The sequence below is a fragment of the Equus przewalskii genome, chromosome 1 (assembly GCF_037783145.1).
Source record: "Equus przewalskii isolate Varuska chromosome 1, EquPr2, whole genome shotgun sequence".
Classification (NCBI taxonomy): Eukaryota; Metazoa; Chordata; class Mammalia; order Perissodactyla; family Equidae; genus Equus; species Equus przewalskii.
The window spans coordinates 101,309,339-101,333,545 of record NC_091831.1 but is presented as its reverse complement, the minus strand read 5'-3'; the positions used below and the strand labels follow the sequence as shown (position 1 = coordinate 101,333,545).

The following is a 24,207-nucleotide window of genomic DNA, read 5'->3' as shown; positions in this document are numbered from 1 at the left end:
CCCTGATGAGCAACTCGGTACCTAGGAAGCGATTTGACCAGTGGGCTTGGATGCTATTAGACTAATGATACGAGACAGACAGTACCTGGGAAAATAGCTTTTCCTCCATCCTAAATTTGAGATAAACTAGTTCTTGGAGAGAGAGAACACTGCATGTGGCAATGGTTTTGATTTGAGTGTCGGGAGCTCCTGAAAAGCACCTTAGAGATGAGGCAGAAAGTCACCAGATATAAATGTGTTTTTAATGATTCCATGAAAAGACGTTTTGGCTAAAATCGATTCCTATTGAATCTTAAAAAGCGAAACTGACAAAAACAAGACAAGCGTGCTGCCATCTTCCCTGGCTCTGTAAGCAGGGCTGGGAATGGGGTAAGCCAGGTGAGGTACCAAAAGTCTTAGTGATCAAGATAAATAAGATTTTAATGCAATATATTAAAAAATCAAAACTAACGCAAAAATCCATGATGAACAAAATATCAAAATTTAAAACAAAGACAGTATTGTTATTACTGAGTTTCCTTTTGCCTCAGGCCCCTACTATTCAATAGTGGATGGAGATGATGGCAGTGGTAATGTTTTGAAAACCAGTGAATGACTTCAAAACGAGGCCACCTTTTACTCTTTTAAAAGCAATATGGCTCCTTGTCACCAAAGCATTTCTAAATCACAGTTTATTTTCCTTGGTAGCAAATTAATGGGGTCCAAAATTAATTTTAGGTCCAAATAGTTCATCTAGGCAACTCTCACACCAGAAATCTCTCCATTTCATGTGTGGGTCTAACTACATATTTCTAGAAAGTGCTCCTTTGGAAATCATTGACATATGATGAATAACAATGAAATACATATACAATACATATATAGCAATGAAATACATATATAATCTATACATATGTAATCTGTATTAAAAAAAAGAAGTTATCAAAGTTCCATTTGCTGTCGTGGGCCAGTGACACCTTGTCAGTGACACCAGGAAAGCAGAGACGTTTGGGGTTGTTTTCAGAGAAGAAATTCTGCAATGAGGAGAAAGAAAGACTGCAGTCCTGCCACATACCACAAAATGTTCTAGGCTTCCTATTATAAAAAAAAAAATGGCATCTGAGATCTCCTAGATAGGAACAATTTTTGCCCGTGTGAACAGGGATGAAATTTTCTTTCTCTAATTAAACTCCCATGAGACTCAAGCTGCTTTGGAGTTGATCTTACTCAGAGGATGCTTTTCTCCTCTCCTCCTTGTCTTCCTCCTCCCCTTCCAGTTTGTACTGAGCTTCCCAGAACCCCACTTAAACTCTCAGAAGTCTCAGCAGCCTCTTTCAAGCCACATGGACAGAGTGGGGAGCTGGAGAGCAAGACAGGCAGATAAGAAGTGAGTCGGCTCCTGGCCCTGGGTGGATCATGCGGTTCCCTAGGGCAGTTTTTACAGAAAGGAATTACATTGATGGGGTTACAACCCAGTTAACATGCTTCACAATAAGAAAAGCCACCTAGTATATTAAGTTTTGTTTTGGGCTCTTCTTTTTGGGTAAAGAGTTTGCCTTTTACACTGAAATAAATAAAACGATAGCAAGTAATGTTGATTATTTAATATCAGTATAACCCTAGCATTGTCCTTTAAGAAATCCTGACTTCCCGTAATTTACATTCCAGTCCACACACCTTTACCAACCAGGTACTAAACCTGCAGAACCAGTCTGAAAAAGGAACGGTATCCAAAGGCTACCCAGATACAGGCTGGTGGCAAGAAAGGCTCAGGAAAATGTGGAGCTGTGACCAGAAATCAAATACGGGTAAGGAGCAAACCTCTCTCTTTGTCCGAAGGAGTGATCACATGTTGACAGCTGGAATTTACATGGCTCCTTATTCAATATACTAGCGCCTTTCCTGCATTCCAACATCAGCAGCACAATAGTGGCACAGAAGCAAACTGACACATTACACACGGTCCAGCTGTCCCGTCGTCCCCTCTCCACAGACCCCTCCTCCTCCTCCTCGGTCTTCTTCATCTTCCTCCAACGTGAGCTTTCACTTGCACGAGACCAAAACACATACTTTTTGGATGGCACCTAGATTATGGGGTATGATTTCACGTGCCTTATTTGCTTGTCTGCCTGCAGGATATGAACTCTGCCTTAAAGAAGAAAAACAAATAAGCAAAATCACACCAAGGCGGGATAAAAACCCAAACAAATCCCTTCTACTTTGTTGTCAGCTCAAAAAGACCTGTACGTGATCAACATTTCCCATATCAAAAATCTTGTCGACATCACAAACCCTTTCTTTACCTTGGGCGTACGTGGCTTTCTTTATGAACTTGAACGCAAAGGAAACGTAACCTGTGGAGTAACTGGTGCTATAATTAGTGAGAATTGTTTTTACTGCTTTTTGTACAAAAATAGTCAACTGAGAAGAAATGTAAAGTTCCACAATATCTGACAACACGCAACGTTTTCCTTGAATATCTATATATATTATTTTTTTCCCCATGATTTTGGCGACACTATACACTCCTTGGTTAAGAGCTTCCATTAAGAAGTCCCAGGATTTTTCCGGGAGGAATGCTGTAGTGGGAACATGACTGTTTATAGTGATAGTGTATATTGTTTAGCAAAGCACAGCAAAGGGCATAAAACCTATGTGAAATGATCCCGTGGCTTGTAAAACAGCCCATTCCGTATAGAAGTCTTCCTGTTTAAAATATACGTTTCACTGATTATGAAGAAACTCATTAGTACTTCCCACACTACACTATGTCCATAAAACATGGGAAAAAGAAAAAAAAAGGCTCTATGTATTATGAAGCAGTCATTAAACTTTAATCTCTACCACTAGGGGGCAGAATGAAGTTCTTTTCTAAACTGACTGCTAGGCAATCAACCATCACATCATTGTAACATTGAAGGCACTTCAAAAAGACTCAGATGTTTAACTGTTGTGCTAGTGATCATACATTCATATTGGGCTGCAGGCCAAAAGAGAGAAGAAAAAAAAGCCAGAGATTTGCAGCTGAAAAGCTATAAAGTGGTGAATTTTACCTTAGAGCAAAGCCATCTTCAGTGACAAATTTCAAAGGCCATATGTATGCGATTTTCATGAAAAGCAGACGACCTTAAATTTCTTTGTTTAACTGGAAGCGATCTTCCTCACAGAACAAGCAGGTTCTTTTCTGCAGCTCCCCTTGTTTATTGTGCTGTTACAAATTTCACTTTCTTTTCTAGTACTACAATCAGGATTCTAGAAATGCTGTTTAATGCCAAGGGGTATTTCATTAACACTGCTACCTCCAGCATCTTCAAGGGTATCACCTCAGGCGCAATATTACTGATGGAGAACGTTTAGAGTATTCTGATAAAAATCGAGTGTGGGTTTTTTTTTTTCCTTTTAAATTAAACCCTCCAACTCAAGCTTCATTCTATGATAACAGCTCAATGCTCCCAAAGTTTGCCAGGACAGGACATTACGATTTTTTTCCCTGTGTGGTTAGAGTACTAAAAGTGATGAGTCAATAGTATTATGGACATTATTTCTCAAATGAGCTTCAATCCGTAGGATCTGTTCAGAGCATTTGCTTTTTAGTCTTAATAGCTACATATTTTTAGGATACTTTAGAATATTGACACACCAAAACATCGTCCACGGCAGGTTTTCTAAGTTAATAAACTTAAAGAATAGCTTTGGGGTTATGGGCTGCGTACACCTGTCAGCTGGACATTCAGAGATTTTGCAAGTTTAAAGTCCCCAAAATTTCGCTGTTCTCAAAAAAGGCATATTTAGCTCAATTCCTATTTTCTCCAAATTGTGGTTCCAGGAAAGCTGGAAAAGTCCCAAGTGAAGAGCTGGGTTTGGCGTCTCCCCTGCCCCCACCTTGTTTTCAAAGCACAAGACAGTTTTGTAAATAGAGATAATGCCAAAAGGAATCACATCCTCCTTTTTCCATCAGGAGTGTTACTTGATACGTATCAATATTTCCTGTCAGCTCCAACAAAGCAAAATCTTGGGCCTTATGGTATCTTTAGATGGCTAAATATCGTTTGCTTAAGTCAGCGTGTTCCAGACCTTTTATGTGGCCTGACAGCTGATTGGGAGAAGGCCCACTAACTTTCTTAAAGTGTGCAGTCATCCGTTTGGCGGCCGGCTCCGGGGTTCCACATGAAATCCTCTTTAGATAAATTCATACTTGCTGGGGTGATTAGCCTTACGGCTTGGTTGGCTCACTCATCTTTAAAAGCAGGACATTCGTGACCATTGTGGGGTTGAGGTTGTCTTCTATTAACTATGTCTACTGCAGTCCCCAGAGCTGGAGAAGGAAGATGCAACCAAAAAAAAAAAAAGGAAAGAAAGAAAAGAAACTTTTTTTTTCCCCCTAAGATGACAGGCTGAAGTTGACAAGCTAATCCTTCAGGCTTGTCTTACTTACTGAGAGGCTCAAGGAATGTCAAAGGAACCATCTGATAACAGTCTTCATGCCAAACCTAACAGCTTTATTGCAACAAGAAACTTTCACATTAAATTTCCATGTGTTTTCTCTCCACACTCCTTCTTAACTTCACTGCCCACCCTCCCTTTTTTTTTTTTTTTCTCTCCAAAGAAAGATAAGGCTTCCTGGCTTCAGAAACCAAATAGAAACTGCTACAGAGGGCTAGCTGGGCTATAGTCAGATCAATGGATTATTATTACCTTGGGGATGTTGAAAATCAAGTTAGTTATTGGCAGTTCCTGTTTCTGTACGAGTTGTTAATAGCTAAAATTTAAAGGGAGTTGGTCAATCAACAGAGTGTTATTTTCTTAAGTGGGTAACTGCTGTTTGTCTTTTTTTGACTTTGCTGTTGCTGTTACCTGCCAGCAAGTTTACCTCTCATTCTAAACTCCCTCATAAAAAGAAAGCAAGCTAGTTTTCACAGAAACGTAAAGACCATTTTTCTTGGAATCTAGACTCATGGCCTGGGAGAGCAGGTGGGTGGGTTAGGAGTCAGTCTAAGAAATCTTTTAGAAAAGGGTATCAAATTGTTAAGCGTACTTGAAAATATAATAAATACAGAAATCGTACTAGAAACGAGGGCAGCTCATTCTTTGTGTATTCTTTGGATGTTATAGAGAGAATGTTTTTGGTAAAATACAGATCCTTCTGTGCTTACATTTTGTGACATTCTTGCTGGGACGGTTTTACATTTTGAAGCTAAGGAATTCATTGAAGAATTTTAAAGTCCATGTTTTCGTGTTTGTTTCAGTTGAGGATGGTCTTACTTCTCCATGTTCTGAAACCAGTTTAAACAAAAACAAAAACCAGACAACAACCTCGCAAGGAGCTCAGGGTAAACAAACAGCCTTTTTCTGGAAAGTAAAATGTTTCCCCAAGGTAAGTTACTTTTCCAAAGGAATTACAGTCTATCTCAATGTTGAATAGTAGGCGTTTTCTACTGGTCTGATTAATGTTTAGGAAAAAACAGATTCTTGAAAATTAGCCTATTGTATAATTATGTGTCTGATTGGAACTGCACAGTGTCTTAGTTAAAAATCTTTTCAGAAAGATTTTACCATTTCCTTCCAAACATTTGCTAACGCACTTGTGTTACTCCTTGGATCTGCATTATTGGTCAGGTGGCTGGACTGATGAAGGACAGACAGGGACACAGATTCCCACCTAAAGAAACTCTCATCCTGGGGTTAATCAGTTGGCAACCTGAGTTACAAATATGTGAGCAAAAACTGGTATTTTCAGGAATATTTCTCACAGCGTTTTTCTAGGCTATTTTTAAAAACTATACCCACAAGTTATATTACATCTCTAATAAACTCTGCACTGTGAGCTGCAGAACCTTCTAAGATCTTCTGCCGAGTTCCTTGTATTTTCCACATTTCTATATTTAAAACAAATTCCCTCCCCACCCACACCCTCCTTGATTTCAGGGAAACACAAATAACTCATAAGCTTTGCAGTGAAATGGGTTTGTTTTGCTTCGTGCCTAGTATTGCTTTGGAAATTGTTCAGCAGTAAAGAAAAGAGAAGGTTGCCGGTATTAGCTTTAAACACCAGCTACAAACATATTTTCTTCCTATATATTCTAGGTTTTATTTCACCCAAATCAGGACAGTAGTTATTTATAATAGGTTTAGGCTGGATATATGATATGCTGAAATATCATACATGAAATAAATCCCTTATTTATATATATATATCACATATGAAACAAAGCCAGTATAAAAAGAACTCAAGGTATGTGAAAACTAAGAATTCTGACTTTGGTGTTGTGCTCTGTCCATTTTGCAGATGGGGAAATTGAGATGAGAGCTCGTCCAGAAGAATACCCATCAATGTGCACTAAGTAGAAAAATCAGCCAGAAGACTGGGAGCTTTTAATATCAGGAAACTTACACAAATACCATGATTCCCAGAAGAGGTATGCAAGCTGTTTTGTCAAAGGTGCGTGGGAGGTAGGGGCCGGGAAAGATAAATGCAAACTACATCTGGGGGGCATCTAGTCTTGAGGAGCCTGGGGAGAAAATAGCCATGCCCAGGTATGTTCCTATTTTAGTAAAAACCCTTTCTGAAGCACAGAATTTGCACGCTGCTCTGAAGAAACAGGACGGATTATTCCAGCTCTCTCCGGCCTGGAAAGTATGTTCGCAAGAGCATCTTCGTAGCTGCAATAATAAACATCTCCAGCTGCAAGGGCTCTGCTAAACAAGCCTGGGCAAAACAGTCCGAATTCCTTTCCTTTGACCATCTTAGATTTCCCCTGGAAGAGGCAAGTCAGGGAGCCGGCCCTGGAAATGTCCCCAGCCCCGGCACAGCTCTGCGCTTCCCCAGGAACACACCCCCGCCCCCAGCCCGCCTCTCCACTTTTGTTTTATTTACGAATATGTTGCCAGAATTCCAATGAGTTATCTATTCTGTGGCCCCGTCATTTTCCCACCGAGGCCTTGTCGCCGGCTGACTCAGGGTCCAGTCGCAACAGTGAGAAGAAAAGAAGAGAGCAAAAGAATTCTTTTCAACTTTTTTTTTTATGTTTCACTCATTTCTCTCTCTGTCTCCCCCAGGCCTCCTCCCCTGCTCGGCTCGCTCCCTCCCCCGCAGCCTCCTGGCTCTCCTTTTCCCTCTTTATGTTACACGATCGCTCAAATTGAAGCTCAGGAGGGTCCTATAGGGAATGCATAGGATCCCTGGGAGAAAAAAGCCCCCAACAAGCTATACACCAGATGTATAACGTTATATGGTCAAACTGGCAAACACAAAGGCAGAAAAACAAAAGGCGTGAATTAGGGAGAGGCATTCAAAGGCGTGTTTTCAAAACAGCCCGGCCAAGAGCCTGGATCCCCCTCCTGAGACTAAATGCTTGAAAGAAAAGGTGCTAAAGAAAGAAAGGAAAAGAAAAAAAAGCCCATTTTTTCTAATTAGCCGAGGCCTAACAGGCACTGAATTTCACAACTAGTTTTCATCGAGGGGGTTGTGGCTTGTGAAACTGAAAAATATGCTTTTGAAACCTGTGATGGAGGCCTGCCTTGGACCCAAGCTAGCCCTGGTCCTCATGCTTTTTTTTTTTTTCTCCCCCTCGCTTTTTGGGCTCTGCCTTCTTTCCTCTGTGGATCCCTTTTTCACACCCTTCCCCCAAAGTACAAATATTATTTAGGTTTAAAAAGAGAGCGGGAGGGAAAACGACAATGGTCCGCCCCGCCCCTTCTTTCTGTCTCCTTGCGGGGGGCTTTGCATGCCAGCAACAGTCCGAGTTGCTCTGAATCTCATTCCAAAGCACCAAAGGGGGGAAGAGGTGTCACTGAAGACGGAGGGGGTGTGTGTGTTTTCTGTAAATGCTGGGATTAAGATTAAAAACTCTCCACCACTGTGAATTTAGATATTTGCAGGAGGAACTCTCGCTGTGAGTTTTTCAAATGCAACAAGGCAATGTTTTCAAGGCCGCAAGGTGTATTCCCCCGGAGCAAGCAGCTTTGCTCCTGTGCCTTGAAAAAGGACTCGCACAGACGATTTTAATTTTTTTTTTTTAATTCTTATTAAAAGGGAACAAAACGGTGTCACGGCCAGAGACTTATGAGTCCTCTGCTGCCTGACAGATTATGAACTTGCATTCTTCAGTGCCATTTCCAATAGGAAAACAAAACAGAACCCGTGGGTGAGAGTTGGTGGGCAGCCTGCATTTTGAAGGGAGGTAACTTTAATTGCTGCACAGGCTGGCTGGGATGCCTGTGGTCCCGCGTGGTGTGTTTCAGTAACAAATGCTCGTTCTAATGAATTAGCCTTATTAGGGGCTCCTCATATTCTTTCATAAAGAGCAGAGCTATTCTGAACTTCTAAAAGCAACAGTCTCTTGATGTTCTCTCACTGAAGGCTGTCTGTGGGATCGCCTTTCCCCCTCTATATTTTCATAAGGCTCATATTTTTTTCATGGCAGAAGAGCGAGCAGCAGAAAGATGAGAAAACTCTTGAGTTTGCAGGTACGAGCCCTACAGGAACCCAGGGCCATCCAAGACACTTGCTAAAATTAATATGCTACAAATGTATTTGCATTCACAGCTGAACAATTTGGATTTTAGTTCAGTCACCTCCCGGCACATTTTTTTGATAAACTCATGGCATTGGATAAAACAGATTCATTAGCTTTGATTAACCTTCTTTAACTAGAGTTAAAAACCTGCAGTAGGCAGCTCAGCTACCAATGCGGCTTTAAGATACTTTATCATGTTTAAGACCCAATTACTGTTGCACTGAATAAGAATAAAACATCACAATAAAATGTGGAACAAACAGCCACTCTAACGTGCATGGCAAATAATCATTAATTTATAACAGCAACTTTCCCATTTCTCTGGGCTTTTTTGATGGCTGCATTTAATTCAAGTTGAATACTCTGGAATCTGATGCTGGTATGAGAAACTAGTTGCCCTGCCTCATTGACTGTTGCCTTTTCTTTTTTTTTTTTTTGTCTTATACCTTTAGTTTGGAGCTTCAGAAGTCTCCTTTAAAAAGTTGAAAATCAAATAGACAGAAAAGAGGAGCTAAAGTTCAAACAGATTCTGCAGAACTAGGTCTCTGTGGGAGAGAGAGAAGATTAAAATGTGATGGAACTTTAGGATTTTAGCACAATTTGTCAATAATTGGAAACATTTCTAGCAAGAAAATTTAAATATTAAAGAAACACAGGCCAGGAAAATCACCATTGAGTTCATTCAAAGAGTTATCTATATGTGATCTGCAAACTTTTGAAAAGAGCTCCAGTAAGGTCCATTTTATGCATCTAGCAGAGAAATCGAGCTGGAGAATCTCGCCAGCATCCAAGGAGTTAATTTTGGACAGGATTTGACTGAACCAGGAATAATGAACAGTGAGATACTGCAGCTTTCAGGCAAAACAGAGTAACAACAATTAAAAAAGAGAGAGAGGGAATAAAGGGGGAAAACAATGTCCAGGCAGTTAACTAACAAGAGCAACCCAGTGTTTGAAACAGATAAAACAGAGGCCACCAGGAACGCGGCTGTCATTGCTTCTTGCTCTGTTCCTGGGTGTGGAAAGCATTACAACATTTGTGAACCAACTGTTTGCGGGTTTCTTCTCATCTGCTTTAAAATATTTGGTTTTGCCGTATTTCCATAATAACCACAACCACACTCTCCCCTCCGAAAACCCCCCACAACAACAGATGTGTGTTCTAAAAGGAAATGGAGACACTGATATAATCAGACACTAGTTAGAGAGCTTTCATACTAAATTCTGCAGCAAATTCACAACAACAAAAAACTCTCGACCACTGATGGAATTAATCTAAGATCCTTGATTATTTGAAGTTCTAAAAGTTTTCATTTTGCATTTTGTTTTTGAATGTATAGTGCTTTATTTATCAAACTGCGGCGTAATTTTCCCTTCAGTTTGAGGCTGTGATTGTGAAACAAATAAATTGAAACTTAAGGACCCGTTCTCTCCAAATTTAGTTCCATTATCACTTTAAGAATGCACACGACTTGATGATACAAAAAGGGTGTACGTAGCTGGTTATTTAGTTGCTGGCTCAGCAATATGTTGATTAACACAACACTTCCCAAACTCCTTTTTGGGTCGTTTTATTGTTGGGCGTGTGTGTGTGTGTGTGTGTGTGTGTGTGTGTTAATATCATATATTATCTGGCAGCATTATAGCTTCCAAATATTTAAGATTTTCTATTTTAAAGGGAGGAGATACGAATAAAGTTTTGCAGAGACTAAATTAAAAATAAAATGTTTTAAATAAATACATATTTTAAAATAAGTTGGAATGGGGATAGTAATAATTTTCAAAATAGCGTATTTTATCATTAATACACCTCTATCATAGCTATGGCTTTCTAATATGTATCAATGTGCACTTAAAGTATCTTATGTGTCACACACAATACCAGATATTCTAGAGCACAAAAGAACATCAAATACATTTGACTGTTTTCAGCAGTAAATAAGTTTCGTCTTTTACAAAGTCATTTTGGCCATCGTGCTGTAGCCTCTAACTGTGTTTGACTTGGAATAGTTTATTTAATCTTCTTCCTCTGAGCCTACTCTTAGAATATGTCCAAATAACTAAACTTTAGTTGGAGGAGGAAAGTACAATTGAGTTTTTTTTTTTAAAAAAAATACTTATGATGAGGATCCCTTTGGCTTCCTGCCTCTGTATCTTTCTAACCTTAGAAGCTAGAACCACTTAACCCCAACCTACAGGTCCAGCCCCGAAATGACTCTGGAAATCATCCTGACCCTGGGCAGGGGGAATTCAGGGAGCTGTAGACCAGCAGTTCGTCAGCCCAGCTTGAAGTCCCCTTGGCTGCTGGACAAATTCTGTTCCCCATTTCTAGAGGCCAGGCTCCAGGCTTATTACACAGGACAAACCTTTAACTCTTAGCCTAGATTAATATGCTTCCTCCTGCCCGTGAGCCCAAATACAACTCATTGCATTGCTTTCCTAAATGGCACCCTTGTTCTAAGCACCTTAGAACAGGTTTTCCTAGAGTCTGGCATTCTCTCCTGTAATTTGGTGCTCAAGACTAGAGTTCTGTGGGCTCTGCGATACTTACACATGCTCTTTGCTCCGCATCTTATACCTCTCCCCGCCTGTTGCTAGACATCCTTGAAGCTCTACTTTGCCTTCCTCCTTCAATATCTACCAGTCAACTACTCTTGGACCTCTCTAAAGGTCTGAACTTCTAAAGATTAGCCCCCTCCTAGAGCAGTCTTTGGTGCTCTGTCAAAACTTCAGATTTTGGCCAATTCTGCTTTGACTGGTCTCTCTCATAACTTTTTGAACTGAGGGGATATCCTATCATAGGGTGTGAGGAAAGATAAAAAGACAGCAGAAGGAATCTTCAAAGTCTTCTTACACATATCCCTTGCCCTAATTACCTTCTAATATCTCCTAGATTCTTGATTCCTTTGTAATTATTCAGGCTCCACTTTGAACACTAGGCATTGTGTTCACCAAAACTATGGGAATTTTGTCTTCAGTATTCCAGTATAATACCCATGCCAAACCCTAAGAAAAATTTTATTATCTGTGGACCCAACAAGGAGTATCAATGAACTTTATACAAATTCGGTAGCCATTCGCGGCGGTCAGCGAGAGAGGTTGGCAAGCTGGCTAACTGCAAAAGGAGGTAGCCAGGTGAGAGTTATCAAGGAGTGGGGAAGAGCCTTTCCTTGAGACTCCTTTGTATAATCAAAGAGATGAGACTCACAGCATGTGCCCTAGGAAGCAGGCCACTCCAGGTTCCCAATCTGTTACCTCTTCATTCCTAGTGTGGAACAGACCTTGAAGCTTAGGTAACAAGTGATTACCTTATAAAACCCATTTAGACGGTATCAGTTTCCACCTGCCAGAACTCTGCTCATAATTGCCCTTTGACATGAATCTAGGCGGCATCTTGGATAACGGACAGCTGAATAACAATAGGAAAGGTGATTTGAATACCAGCCAGCCCCTTGCAAATGTCCATCTTAGCACTTTTAAATCAGTGGTTCTCAAGCACTTGGGAAATTTAAAAACAAAAGCAAAGACATCCCAAACTCCCCAAAACTTGGATGCCCAAGTTCTACTCACTAAAGGGTTGGGTTCAATTAGTCTGGGATGGGGGTTCAATCCGTCTAGGATGGGGGTGGACATGACAACTTGATATGAAGAGGTTCAAGAATTATTTATATTCCCACAAGGTTAAGAACACGACTTTACATCTTCAGACAGCCGAATACCAGCACAGCCATTGCGCTGCTGAGCAATGTGAAACCCATAAAGGGTGATCTACTTTCATCACCACCCAAACTCAGTTTTCTGTGCTTCTAAGGCCAGCATTTTCTTCTCCAGTCCGCTGACACATGATATCATAGTCTTGCCTACCTACACACACCCTTCTCTAAGAAACTATGCTATATAATTAAGGCACGAATACAACTGTGTGGGCCTTCAAGGCAAAGTACCCCTTTCTTAAGTCCCAACTAACCCTTACCTAACAACCTTGTTGATTTATCCAACCTGGCTCTTTCTTTCCTGACCACCAGAACCTGACTTGTTCATGAAGAAAGCGCTGAAACCCATCCTATCCCTCTCCTGTTCCTGAACTGTCTGCTTCTATTCCTTCAGAAGCTGCTGGAACATTCTGCTGTTGATACTGCTAGTTATTGGTCCCAGACTTAGAGTTTAAGAAAAACCTTCAGTTAGCTTGGATCTCCAGAAACTGCTTCCCGTGCCAGAATCCTCATATTTTCTTTCCCAATTACAACACCCCCTGGGAAAGGAACTAGCTTTTCCTTCTTCCCTGCTACCAGATTCAGCCCCAGTCTGTTGGAACCTTAACTTCTAGGTCCTGGAAAGCCAGGAAGCCAGTAAAAGGCTTATTATTCATTACTAAGCCTGAGAGATGGAAGCGAAATCCCCCAAGAACTAACAAATTTTTCACTAGTTGGCTCTTTACCGCCTCGCCCCACACCATTCTCTGTTGAGAAGGAGAGTCAGCATCCTGCTGTTGGCTCATTGAGTCTGTAGGTCTGTAAGAACCAGGGAGTTCTCAGAATTCACGGCCTCTGAGAGTATCTATACTGACATGGCCCTTTGAGGTTTAGATAACACTTTTACTTGCATTATCTCATTTAATCTTCATGAGAAAGTGGCTGACTCATCTATATAAAAGTAAAGCGAGTGACAGCACTAAACTACACAGCGCTGTTGAGGAGATGAAATAAAGTGACAGTGATGTACCACGCTCATCCTCCATAGATATCTCCTTCATTCCTCCCTAGAATGTGTCTAGTGCATATACAATGCCAATCTGTACAAGGTAGTTACCATATTATTTTTTCCCTCTCCTGGTATAAGCAGTGCACAAAGCAGGACGATTGGCTAGGTGACTCATAAGTCCTCTCCTTTACTGTTTACTTTACTGTTTATGTTTTAGATAAATGATAGTAAAAATGAATCAGATAATAAATTCGTACCTCAATAATCCCATCGCCACCACTGATCGTCATCACTGGAGCCTGCATTCCGAGGAAGTGGTAGACAGATAGTTGAGGCGGTGCTGGCTTATGCTATGAAGAAACGTCAAGGTTTTAAAAAGTCAACTTCTAATAATTGCCCAGTCTCCCATCCCATTCCTCAATTTTTATGAAATGATATTTAACATTTTGACTTTGCTTAAAATAAAGGGTCATTTTTGTTGTTTTTCTTTATTTTTTTTAATGTCTAGCTTTGATCCAGTCAATAGAAGTCCACCACAAAGCAGATAAAAATAAGTGTCTGAAGGTATGGTATGTTTCTCAGTCTCTTGAAGTAACTTGAATTAGATTCAAGAAGGCAATGTACTCCTTCTTGTTCTGATATAAACCAACAAATAAACAATTTCTAAAAGCCCAGTTCTACAGACACAAGACATCTGGATACTTTAAAAAGGAATCCACATTCTTGGCAATGTGTCCAAACCCAGGATCTAAATCTTCTAAAGTTCACACATCACCATTGTGACAAAACGCTATCCTGTCATGATGTGTCCCCATAATGGCATGTCAACATTGTCTGTTCTGCAGAACATCTTAAAAAGTTGACGACCTAAGGGGAAGTGTAGTTTTATCCCATAAGGCTCTGGAATTTGATCCTATTTGTTCATTATGCACAAAAGGTACTCTATGTAATATGCAGCTCATGATGAGAATGCTTGAAAAGGTCATTGGCTTAGTTCAAATAAACAAAACGCCTTCTCTATAACATTCTGGCATGATAGTCAGAGCTTTAGAGTAGTGACAAGACTGTAGAGTATAAGGGAAAAATCAGAGGCCAGTTCAGTTAGGTTCAGGGTAAGACTATTTTTAGTAGAGTGAAAGATTGCTGGAAAGAAGGGAGTGGTGTGGAAAATAAAAATAAATAAAATCTGGCCACAGTGTCCAAGTTTTCAAATAGGGAGTGAGGAATTATTTTAAATGAGAGGCACCTTTAAGTTAATTATACCCTTTTCAGGTCTAGTTGGTAGAAACCATTGTCATCTGGGGAACTTGGCCCTACTTTTCTCAGTGCAAAGCTTTCTGTCACTTTTCGCTTTATGGTAAAAGAAGAGAGAAGGCTCTTTATACTTTAGAGAAAGTTCCAAAAGCCTCATCCTGAGAAAACAAAAGCAATTGAAATGATGTTTAAGAGATTTTCTCAATTAAAAAGAAGTCTATAAAAAGTCTATTCAATAGATTTGTGTTTTATATATGTTTTTAAATGAAGGACTTACTATCTGCTGGGCTCTTTACATATGCTTTTTCTTTCTTCTTTTTTATTTTTTGGTGAGGAAGGTTGGCCCTGAGCTAACATCTGTTACCAATCTTCCTTTTTTTTGCTTGAGGAAGATTGTCCCTAAGCTAACATCTGTGCCCATCTTCCTCTGTTTTGTATATGGGATGCTGCCACAGCATGGCTTGATGAGCAATGTGTAGATCTGTGCCTAGGGTCTGAACCTGCGAACCCTGGGCTCCCAAAGTGGGGTGCACGAACCTAACCACCACACCACCGGGCTGGCCCTACATATACTTTATATTTAATCCTCACAATAATTTTAAATCTATACTAAATACAGTGTATGCTACAATATTTATTAGAATAACTGAGCTGCAGAGATTAAATAGCTCCCCCAAAGCCTCTGATGGCAAAGTCAGAACTGAGTCCCAAAACAACCTTTTCTCCAAAGCACAGTCTTTTTTTTTTTTGATAGACATAGCATTTTTATTATATATACATGCAAAAGACATACAATTTAAAGAAAAACAATACAGACGCCCATGTACTCACATCCAGAAAACGGCCAAAGCCTTAGAAAAACAGCCCTGCACCTTCCACAGCTGCCACCCTCCCTCCTCTGACTGTCCTACAGATTGACCACATGCACATATATCTCCCTCTACCTTATATGTGGGACGCCTACCACAGCATGGCTTTCGCCAAGTGGTGCCACGTCTGCACCCGCGATCCGAAGTGGCGAACCCTGGGCCACCGAGAAGCAGATCGTGCGAACTTAACTGCTGTGCCCCTGGACTGGCCCCACACTTACCATTAAATAGTGAGTTAAGGACAAAGCACAGTCTTTTGAGTCTCACAACGCTTCTTAGTAATGAATAAAAGCAAGACATGCCGTGATGTCCGCAGAAGAATTTCAGGCCTTGTAACTGACAACTGACTGAATGGTGACGTTAAATTATTCTTCAAGTATGGCTTCACCACGTGCCGAGTTCATGGACTCCGAGAAGAAATCAGGTGCCAAAGGAAATACTGGGCATGTTTGCAGTGGGCTTTAGCTAAAGAGCACCTTGAAAAGCCAATGGCCTTCTTAGGCCTTCTGCTGATTTATGGGGAAGGTCTTGCCTAACGAACTTGTGAAAGTTCCCTGCAGATATTATAGTGTGCACAGGCAGGAAACACACTGCGTTCTCTACCCCATCAAAGCAAAGCATTTTATAAGACTTAATATCAAAGTGCACTGCTTGCAGTAAGAATTCAGGCTGTGATAAGCCTCAGAGACCAAAACAGGGCTCAAAAGGAGGCACAGTGAAATGCCTTCTCCAGCCTGAAACAATCTTCCAGCAGGGCAGCACAGGGACCACTTATGTTTACATTAGTAGTCAATGACTAGTGGATCAAAAATGTCAAAATGAAGATTCCCAGAGTAAGGATAATACCCAGCAGTGACATCAGAAGTCCAAACCTGTCTCTGCTTATGGTCCTGTTGTTGTTGTTGCAAATGGTGTTGCAGGTGTGGAGTGGGTCACGACTTCCACTGAGGGCACGCGGGGTTGCTCAATGTCTGCAGGCATCTAATGGGAGCGAAGAATGGGGGGAAAAGACGCAGCAAACCTCTACAGAGTTCTACTGATGGCAGACCAGACAAAGAAAATCAAGTGAAATGCTAACTTAGGAGTTTAAAAAGAATAAGTGGCGCTTTTCTAACTTATCAATAAGATATGCATAGTAAATGTTGATCTATGTTGTATTAATTGGTCTTAACCAAAGATTTTTCCCACATAATATGTTGGAGAAAAACAAACAAGTAAGCAAACAATAGCCATGAGGATTTAAAAATAAAGAAACAAGCCAGAAACACACACACAACCCCCAAGTAGGCAATAGTAAAAGTTTAGGGAAAACATAATTATATTGATGAAAAAAGGGTTAATCCAGAGGCCTACTAGTTTCAGAATGTAAAAATCTCATGTATTGAACAACTTAGAGCTTATTTTCTTTAGCCTTTTCAAATAGTGTCAACTTGAAACATGGTCAGCTGTGTATAAGATACAGATGACATTAACGAGATTATATACACATGTAGTCATACACACACATGTATAGTCATACCCATATATTTACATGTTTATATTGATGATGCAATTAATAAAATGTTGTCATGCCTCTTGACCCAAATGATCCTCTCATAAAACATATGAAGTGCTTATTCTCCAACTTCTCTAGGCAGATTTCAAAAATATCCTGTCTCCAGAATGCTTAGTTTGTACTTCTATTAAAAATCTTACCAGACTCCTAAAATGAATCATATGCATGTGATTCTCCCACTTGGGGAATGCCTAGAGGAGAGAGAGAAACTGTGTGCTCACCATTTTTGTATCCCTGGCTCATGCCTGTTACATAGAGACTCCTGGGTTTCACGAGAGAAATCCCAAGACAGTGAGTTTGTGGTAAGAGAACATGAGGATGTATCTTGGGAATACTGATGTACCCCAAACCTAGCCTGGAATCTGGGAAATGTCATGTAGTCTGCCCCATCTCCAATGCCTTGACTATCACATGCCTCATTTGAGCCCCTGCAAGGTTTGTTGAAGGACTGAATACATAAGGCACTCCATAATGTGGCAACTAGAAAATGGGGGGTGTAAGACTGGAATGGAGGTCTTGGATTTAGGACTTGAACCCAGGTCTGTGTTGTGTTCTCAGTGTTGGGGAATAAATTCTTACCTTTACTTGGTGAAGATTTCCAATCTGCCTCTGATTCTTGAGTACAGGCATTTGAATTGGGGATGGGGTAGCATGGAGGGACACAGAAAAAATTAAACTGTGTGACTTCACCTTGGCACTTGCATTTATCTTCTGCTTTTTGAGGCTGAATTATGTTGCCCAAAAGAAATACGTTAAACTCAATAAGAGTTTATCACTGCTCATATTATGTGCAAGGAAGAGTTGCACTTTGTAGGACCAAAAAAAGTCACTATCACAAACTATTCTGCTTGTTTGTTGGTTGCAGTCAAGGTTATGTCATAGTTTATTCTTGAACTTCTGCTTTAAATAAAACCATAATGTCATGGAAAGTGTAATGAGCTCCAGGGTTGGGAACATGGTTTCAAACTTATGACAAGTGGGAGCCTATATGAGAACATCTTAATATACCTTTTGGAACTGATTAGCCCTCTGTCCTTGAAAGCCTCTTAAATTTTCTTCCTGTGACTTACAAGATGGAAAGTGTTATACTGTACATTTTAGCAATTTCAGTTAATTCATACCAAACCAAAAAGTTTTCAGTTGATTTGACTTGCCACGGTTCGTCTTCACTACAAGACAAACAGCATGGACTTGGAGGTGCCAACCTCACTATTGCCCTGTTGACAAGACATCCACATTTTCCAGAAAATCAGGTTAACTATATTTTTCATTCTTGCTCCATTTCTCCCATTGTGTAGACCCAACCTTAATGTACCTAAACCAAATGAGATGTGATTTCCCTCCCAAAAGGAGTCAGCACTTTAAATAACTATAAGAAATTGGGAAAAGTGTAATTTTCTTTCTAAACTCAGAAAGAAAAAAAATAAGAGAGTGGAGGTGCATTTCAAATCACTTTTCTTTTTCTTTTTCCTTTTTTTTTTTTTGCGGAAGATTAGCCCTGGGCTAACTGCTGCCAGCCCTCCTCTTTTTGCTAAGGAAGACTGGCCCTGAGCTAACATCCATGCCCATCTTCCTTTGCTTTCTATGTGGGACGCCTACCACAGCATGGCTTGCCAAGCAGTGCCACACTTGCACCAGGGATCCGAACCGGTGAACCCCCAGACCGCTGAAGCAAAAAGTGCGCACTTAACCACTGTGCCACTGGGTTGGCCCCAAATCACTCCTAAAATTGGGAGGTGAGCTAAATGACTCTATGGAGAGGGTACTTCGTCAACTGTATAATTTCTCCCACTGTCTACTATCCAAAAGAATGGATCAATTAAAAATTAAATTAACACAGATCATGAAGGCTATTTTATAAAAATGATTGTGAACTTTGGAAAGGGGGCTTGCTTAATGAGTATTTGTGCTATAAAGTCCATATTTGGACACCCTTCAATTTACTTTTTTGTAATCTAAAACATTTAACAAACTTCATTTCTCATTTCTGCCCAAAGCAGAAAAATCAAACATACCGTGAAGGCCCATGAGATTTCCAGCTCACATTTCCAGTCTCCAGAGGTTTGAAAACTTCATCTATCTATTTGAATGCTTTGGTCATGATCCAAACTGAATTTGAACTTTAGATATTTAGGAGTGACCCATCACTCTTTTAAGTCCAAATTGGCCACAGAGAACCCTATGGACTATTACCTCATTGTTTATTCTTGTACATTATAAATATTTTTACAATCCCAAGTTATGAAGTTAGAAGGGACATTTTATATCTCTCAGCCACTGTCAGTTTTTTCTCTCCTGTTTTGGGTGTTGACCATTTATCTAAAAGCTGAGTTGGTAAAACAATCAGTAGTATTGACAGTATGAGGTACTCTTATCTTAAACCACATTTCTCAGCCCTTTCATTTCTCAAGAGACAATGGGAAATGTACTTAGTAAAACTCTATTCTAAAATTCCCATTGTTCCAAGCATTTAGTTATAGTTTAAGTCAAATCATGACTCCATTTTCCCAGTGAAATGAAACATAACTTTCTCACTGTATAATGGAAAGACTATATGTCATATACACATCTTCCTCTCTTCTTCTTAGGACACGATTGTTACAGTGTAGTAATATAACTGTGCATCATTCCATATATATTATATACATGCAGTATATCTGTGCAAGGAGGAGAGACATTAGAATCCTAAAAACAAATATTGGGACTATTAAGTTATCAGAGTCTAAACTATAGGAGTAGAAAAGGATAGAAAGAAGAAATGAAGCTACGAGATATGTCAAAGGGAAAGGACATTGCATTCGTGAAGCCTCCACTAAGCTCACAAGAACTCTGTAGGTCAGTGTTATTCTTGCCATTCTTTTACAGAATAAGATCTTGAGGCTCAAATGATTAGTGAATAATGGCCAAAATTGAACTCCAGGTATATCTGACTTGAAAGAAAATGCTCATTTCTACTTTTCCACGTTTAATTCAAATGATTGTTGTTAGGACAAAGAAGATTGTGGCACCACCAACTGAGAGCTAGTTTGGGGTGGGAATTGGTGGCAAGGATGAGTTGAATAATAGACATGTTTAGTTTGGTGCTATAAGAGTCCAACTGGTGAAGACTTCAAGCGCATAGTCAGAAATATAGCATTCTAACTCAAGAGAGAGTTTGAGACTAGAGATATAGATGGGATGTCTACATATAAGTGGTAGATAAAGTGAAGAGAATTGGATGAAAGGGGTTAGAGACAAAAACCTTGTCTCACTAATTATATTAGTAAAAAGAAGGAGAAATGAGGAGAAAAAGTCTTGAGAGTTATCAACACCATAGAAGGTCTAATTTGTTTACTTATTGATTTAATAGTAATCATTTGGACATGTTATATACTAAGACAGCATTCCAATATGAGTTCCATATCTCAAAAGTTTTGTGGGGTGTTAATGGGCGTTACCCAAAGGGAAAAAAATAGAGTTCCATATTCAAGAACATTTAAGAGATTCAAAGTTAAACTAAACCTAACAATGTTCTTTATCATCTTTAATTGGCTAGATTTATCTTGTAAATATCCAAAATGAGGACATGGTATGTTATAGTTCCTAAGCTTATTTGACTGTGAAGCCCAGATTTCTCGGAGTATCTTATAGTAATAGAATTGTTTGGGAGAAACGAACCAATGAAGAGAGAATGCAAAAATGCTGGAAATGGTTGGGTCTAGATGGATCTTCTAAGTGGGCAGCACGGGACAAAACTAAGAAATCAGGAAAGGAGAGTCCTGAGGAAGAGAAGAGAAGAGAGGATTTTGAGTTGGAAAAAACCATATGGATATAGAAGGAACTAATGAAGACGAAAAGAGACATGCATTGAAGGAATGAATGCTATGGTGTGTAAACAAAGAGGCCACTATCTTCTCAATAAATCAGCGGTGAGGTCTCCTGAGAGTAAGAGAAACTGTTGTGGCATGAGGATATATTTTGGACTCTTTGCTGTGGAACTATGAGCAAGAAGTAACTGGATGTGATGCTGGTGGAAATATTAGTAAAGTCAATATCACATCTAGGATGAGTAGGCAGCTTGAGAGTTGGGATGCAGAAACACAGTGGCTGGTAAATTCAGGTTGAGAATAGTAAAGGAGTGTGGTAAAATGATAAAGACACAAGAAACTTGGGTGCCAGAGAGGACAATGTTGCCAGGTCTGACTGTGGGGCGAAGCAAGAGGCAAATCAAAACAGTCCAGAAAACTAGAAACTGGAGAAGGGAGATCGTAATGAGAATAAATTTGTGCTGTAGAGATGATCATGGGAAGAAGAAAAGAGATTATGGTTTGAGAGCAGAAGCTCTGAGAGATTTGGGAAGTGGAACAGTTCTGAAGTACATTCATTTACTCATTCATTCACACATTGGACACGTCCAACATGTCAAAACGTATATGTCGTGTATGGCAAGAAATGCATCAGGCACTAAAGCAACAAAAGTTAATAGGCATGTCTACCATGGTGGACACAAGGTAGAGAATTTAAATCCAGGGCAATAGAGAATGTCACAGAGATATGCTCAAGCTACAGTCTCTTTGCTTCTCCTAACTGGCCCTTGTCTGCAATGTCCACGCCTTTCATTTATCATAGTTACACATTTTCCTTCTTCAACCCTTCTTTGAGCAAAATCTTTCTGACACTTCCAACATGGAATTCCTTTTTCTTCATGACTTAGCCTGTAAGGGCTAAAACTATGCTTTGCTGGTTAATTACTCCATTTACAAATTTATTTTTATTAGTAATTTTCTCATAATTATGTCCAACCATTTAATAATGCTAAACTCTTGGACAAACATCATCCCATAGATTCTCCTAATGGCTTTGTGAAATACCCAAAGCAGGTAATATTGTTTCCACTCTTTATCCAAGAGCATAGTGACCTTGGAGAGGTTGACACCAAGTTCCACAAATAATTGTGAAGACTCAGGAATTAGAGCCAGACTGTGGATCCAGCAAAGAGCTCTCGCCATTCCTCTCTTGTGAGCTGTGGCAGAGATTCAGTGCACTCAGGATCACTTGCGGAATGCCCAAATGAACCAACACTTAGATTAAGTGCTTGATTCTTGAAAGCGTACGCATATCTCAAGGTATAGACTTGCTTGAAAGCATGAATGTTGCCTAGACTAAGAAAGAAATAGAACAAGGAAGTATGAAATTAGAGCAGATCAGTCCTCTATATTTCCTCTGGGATCCTGATTATTTGACTTTCCTATGGGCTATTGTTAAGCAGAATGTTTCATCTTACACCAGAGGTAGCATAGGAAGTTGAGCATCCTTCAGGATAGCTACATTAGAGCCCCGGAAGAGAAAGCTGGATATAAAGGACAGGAAGCGGGCAAAGGAAGTTCAACTTCACCTGTATTTTAGGTGTGCAGAGCCCTCAGCCTAGAGGCGGAGCTGGAGGTCTGTCCTCTCTTCTCTCGAATAGAACTTCTTATCTCTCAGGGTTAGGGAACACACCACCTCTACATTTTTTCAGGGTGAAATATACTAAGTACAATGTGACTGATCATAAGACTCTAAGAAAAAAAGAACAGAACAAACCTAAGCTATTTCCAGGCTGCCTCTTAACAGAGATTCATCAGGGAAAGGAGGTAGGTTACTCTTGCCTTAGCCTGTCAGTGAAAGACCACTAAGTCTTCCTGGAAACTCTAAAACTGAGCAAGCTCCATTCCAGCAGAAACAAATCTTTGCAGTGTCACGGTTGCCATCAGAAGTCTTTGTTTTAGTTTTTCAATCCAACTTTGACAGGCAAAGTACCTCCATCTACCTCTGTGTGCTGTTTAAGACACTCTTACTCAGCCTCCAAAGTCCTGGGCCAGATCTGTGGAGATTCAGCTGAGATTCACAAGCCACTGATAAAGTCCAGTTATCTCTTTGCCATGTGTTAGAAAGTGTATAAAATTTAAATTTATTCAATCATTAGGCACTTAGAAATCAGAACCTTTGAAAGAATCAAATGCCAAGAGTTCTGACCTTCAGTGTGAGGGGAAAAAAAAGCTCAAAGAGGTCACGTGGCCAATACACTAATTGTAAAACATCCCCTGCCAGGTAGAAGAAAACAGCTGATGTTCATATCTCATCTTTGGGAACTTCATATATTTATGAGTATTTATTTCATTAGGCCATTACCAGAGATAGAAAAAGGGCACGTTTTATGGGCTGAAAAATTCCCACAAGAGTCACGAACTCAGAAATTAGAGCTGGAAAGACCATGTTGGGTTATGCAGAGCCAGCTCCCTTTGGCGTGGTCTCCCTGTTCCATCCCCCGCCGGAGTTTCATCCAAATCCATCTGACTCAAGCAGTGGGATTTCTCCCTCTTCCCTTGAGGTGTAATTTCCCAGCTGGAATATTTTTCTAATATTCAATCCGAATTGTTGTCTCATGAATTCATCATACAATCATGAGATCTAAAATGCCTTAAACAGCGTTCATTTTTTCTTTGAATGGGAGAATTCAAAGACTTGCAAAAGCCTAGGTTCCCAAAGAGAAAAATGTCCCATAACACATAACAGTTAATTAATAAGTAAAATTAAGACATGTTGCCTTCTTCTGAAGTCTGCCAATGAGAAACAATTCAGATCCTGTTTAGAAGGCGTTGTAATGACAAAAATTCAGTGTACAAAAGAGGCATAGGTAAACTCCTAATGGGCACTAAAAACCCCAAAGGAGAGCCACTCTTTAAACTCCTATGATTGGACCATCTGGTGTCTCAAGAGCATCTTAGTTTTGTTAAGCACCAACAGCTGGAAATGAAGTACAACCAGATCTTTTTACACAGGACCCACATGCAGCAAAACCTTGCAGCCTGAAGTGTCCAGAGCTCTTCCCAGACTGAAGGGAAGAAATCCTGCTAAATAAAAATACATTTTATGCAGTACTCTACACCCATTTAAGCTGTGATTTTAAAACAACACTGATAGTTTTTATAATTTTAACAGTAATGATTCACCATGAAATGGAATAAAGGATAAAAACAATTGGAAAAGTTTCAAACAGGGACTATTGCTTTGGCTGGTCTAATTATAGAATTTTACATAGTGGAATCTCCAATGTGGTTTTGATTTCCATTAGAAATTTACCTTTCTTCCTTTTTTATGCTGAATTTTTATCATTTAATGCTTTGTTAATAGGATCTGCATCACTTCTCATTGGTGGGCTTCCGGAGAGTGTAACCTGTTTTGATTTTGCATATTAATTAACTGTTGTTTTAATGGGACATTTTCACTTTTCAGGATCTAGGCTTTTGACAGAGTCTTTGAATTCTCTAACTTTCTAAATGAATGCTAGTAGAAAGCTGCACATGTTGTTGGCG

At 39.9% G+C, this 24,207-nt stretch overlaps 2 long non-coding RNA genes across 2 annotated transcripts in view; one reads left to right on the top strand and one right to left on the bottom strand.

The window, feature by feature from the left end:
* LOC139083332 (uncharacterized) overlaps positions 1-9,909 on the top strand; it is a 36,494-nt gene extending 26,585 nt beyond the window's left edge. Inside the window, exons 3-5 of the long non-coding RNA XR_011539971.1 lie at positions 5,226-5,353; positions 6,266-6,395; positions 6,554-9,909. This is a non-coding gene — a long non-coding RNA (uncharacterized lncRNA). The remainder of the gene's footprint in view (positions 1-5,225; positions 5,354-6,265; positions 6,396-6,553) is intronic.
* Positions 1-14,056, bottom strand: part of LOC139083328 (uncharacterized) — a 24,483-nt gene extending 10,427 nt beyond the window's left edge. The window contains exon 1 of the long non-coding RNA XR_011539966.1: positions 13,453-14,056. This is a non-coding gene — a long non-coding RNA (uncharacterized lncRNA). The remainder of the gene's footprint in view (positions 1-13,452) is intronic.
* Positions 14,057-24,207: the final 10,151 nt, after the last annotated feature.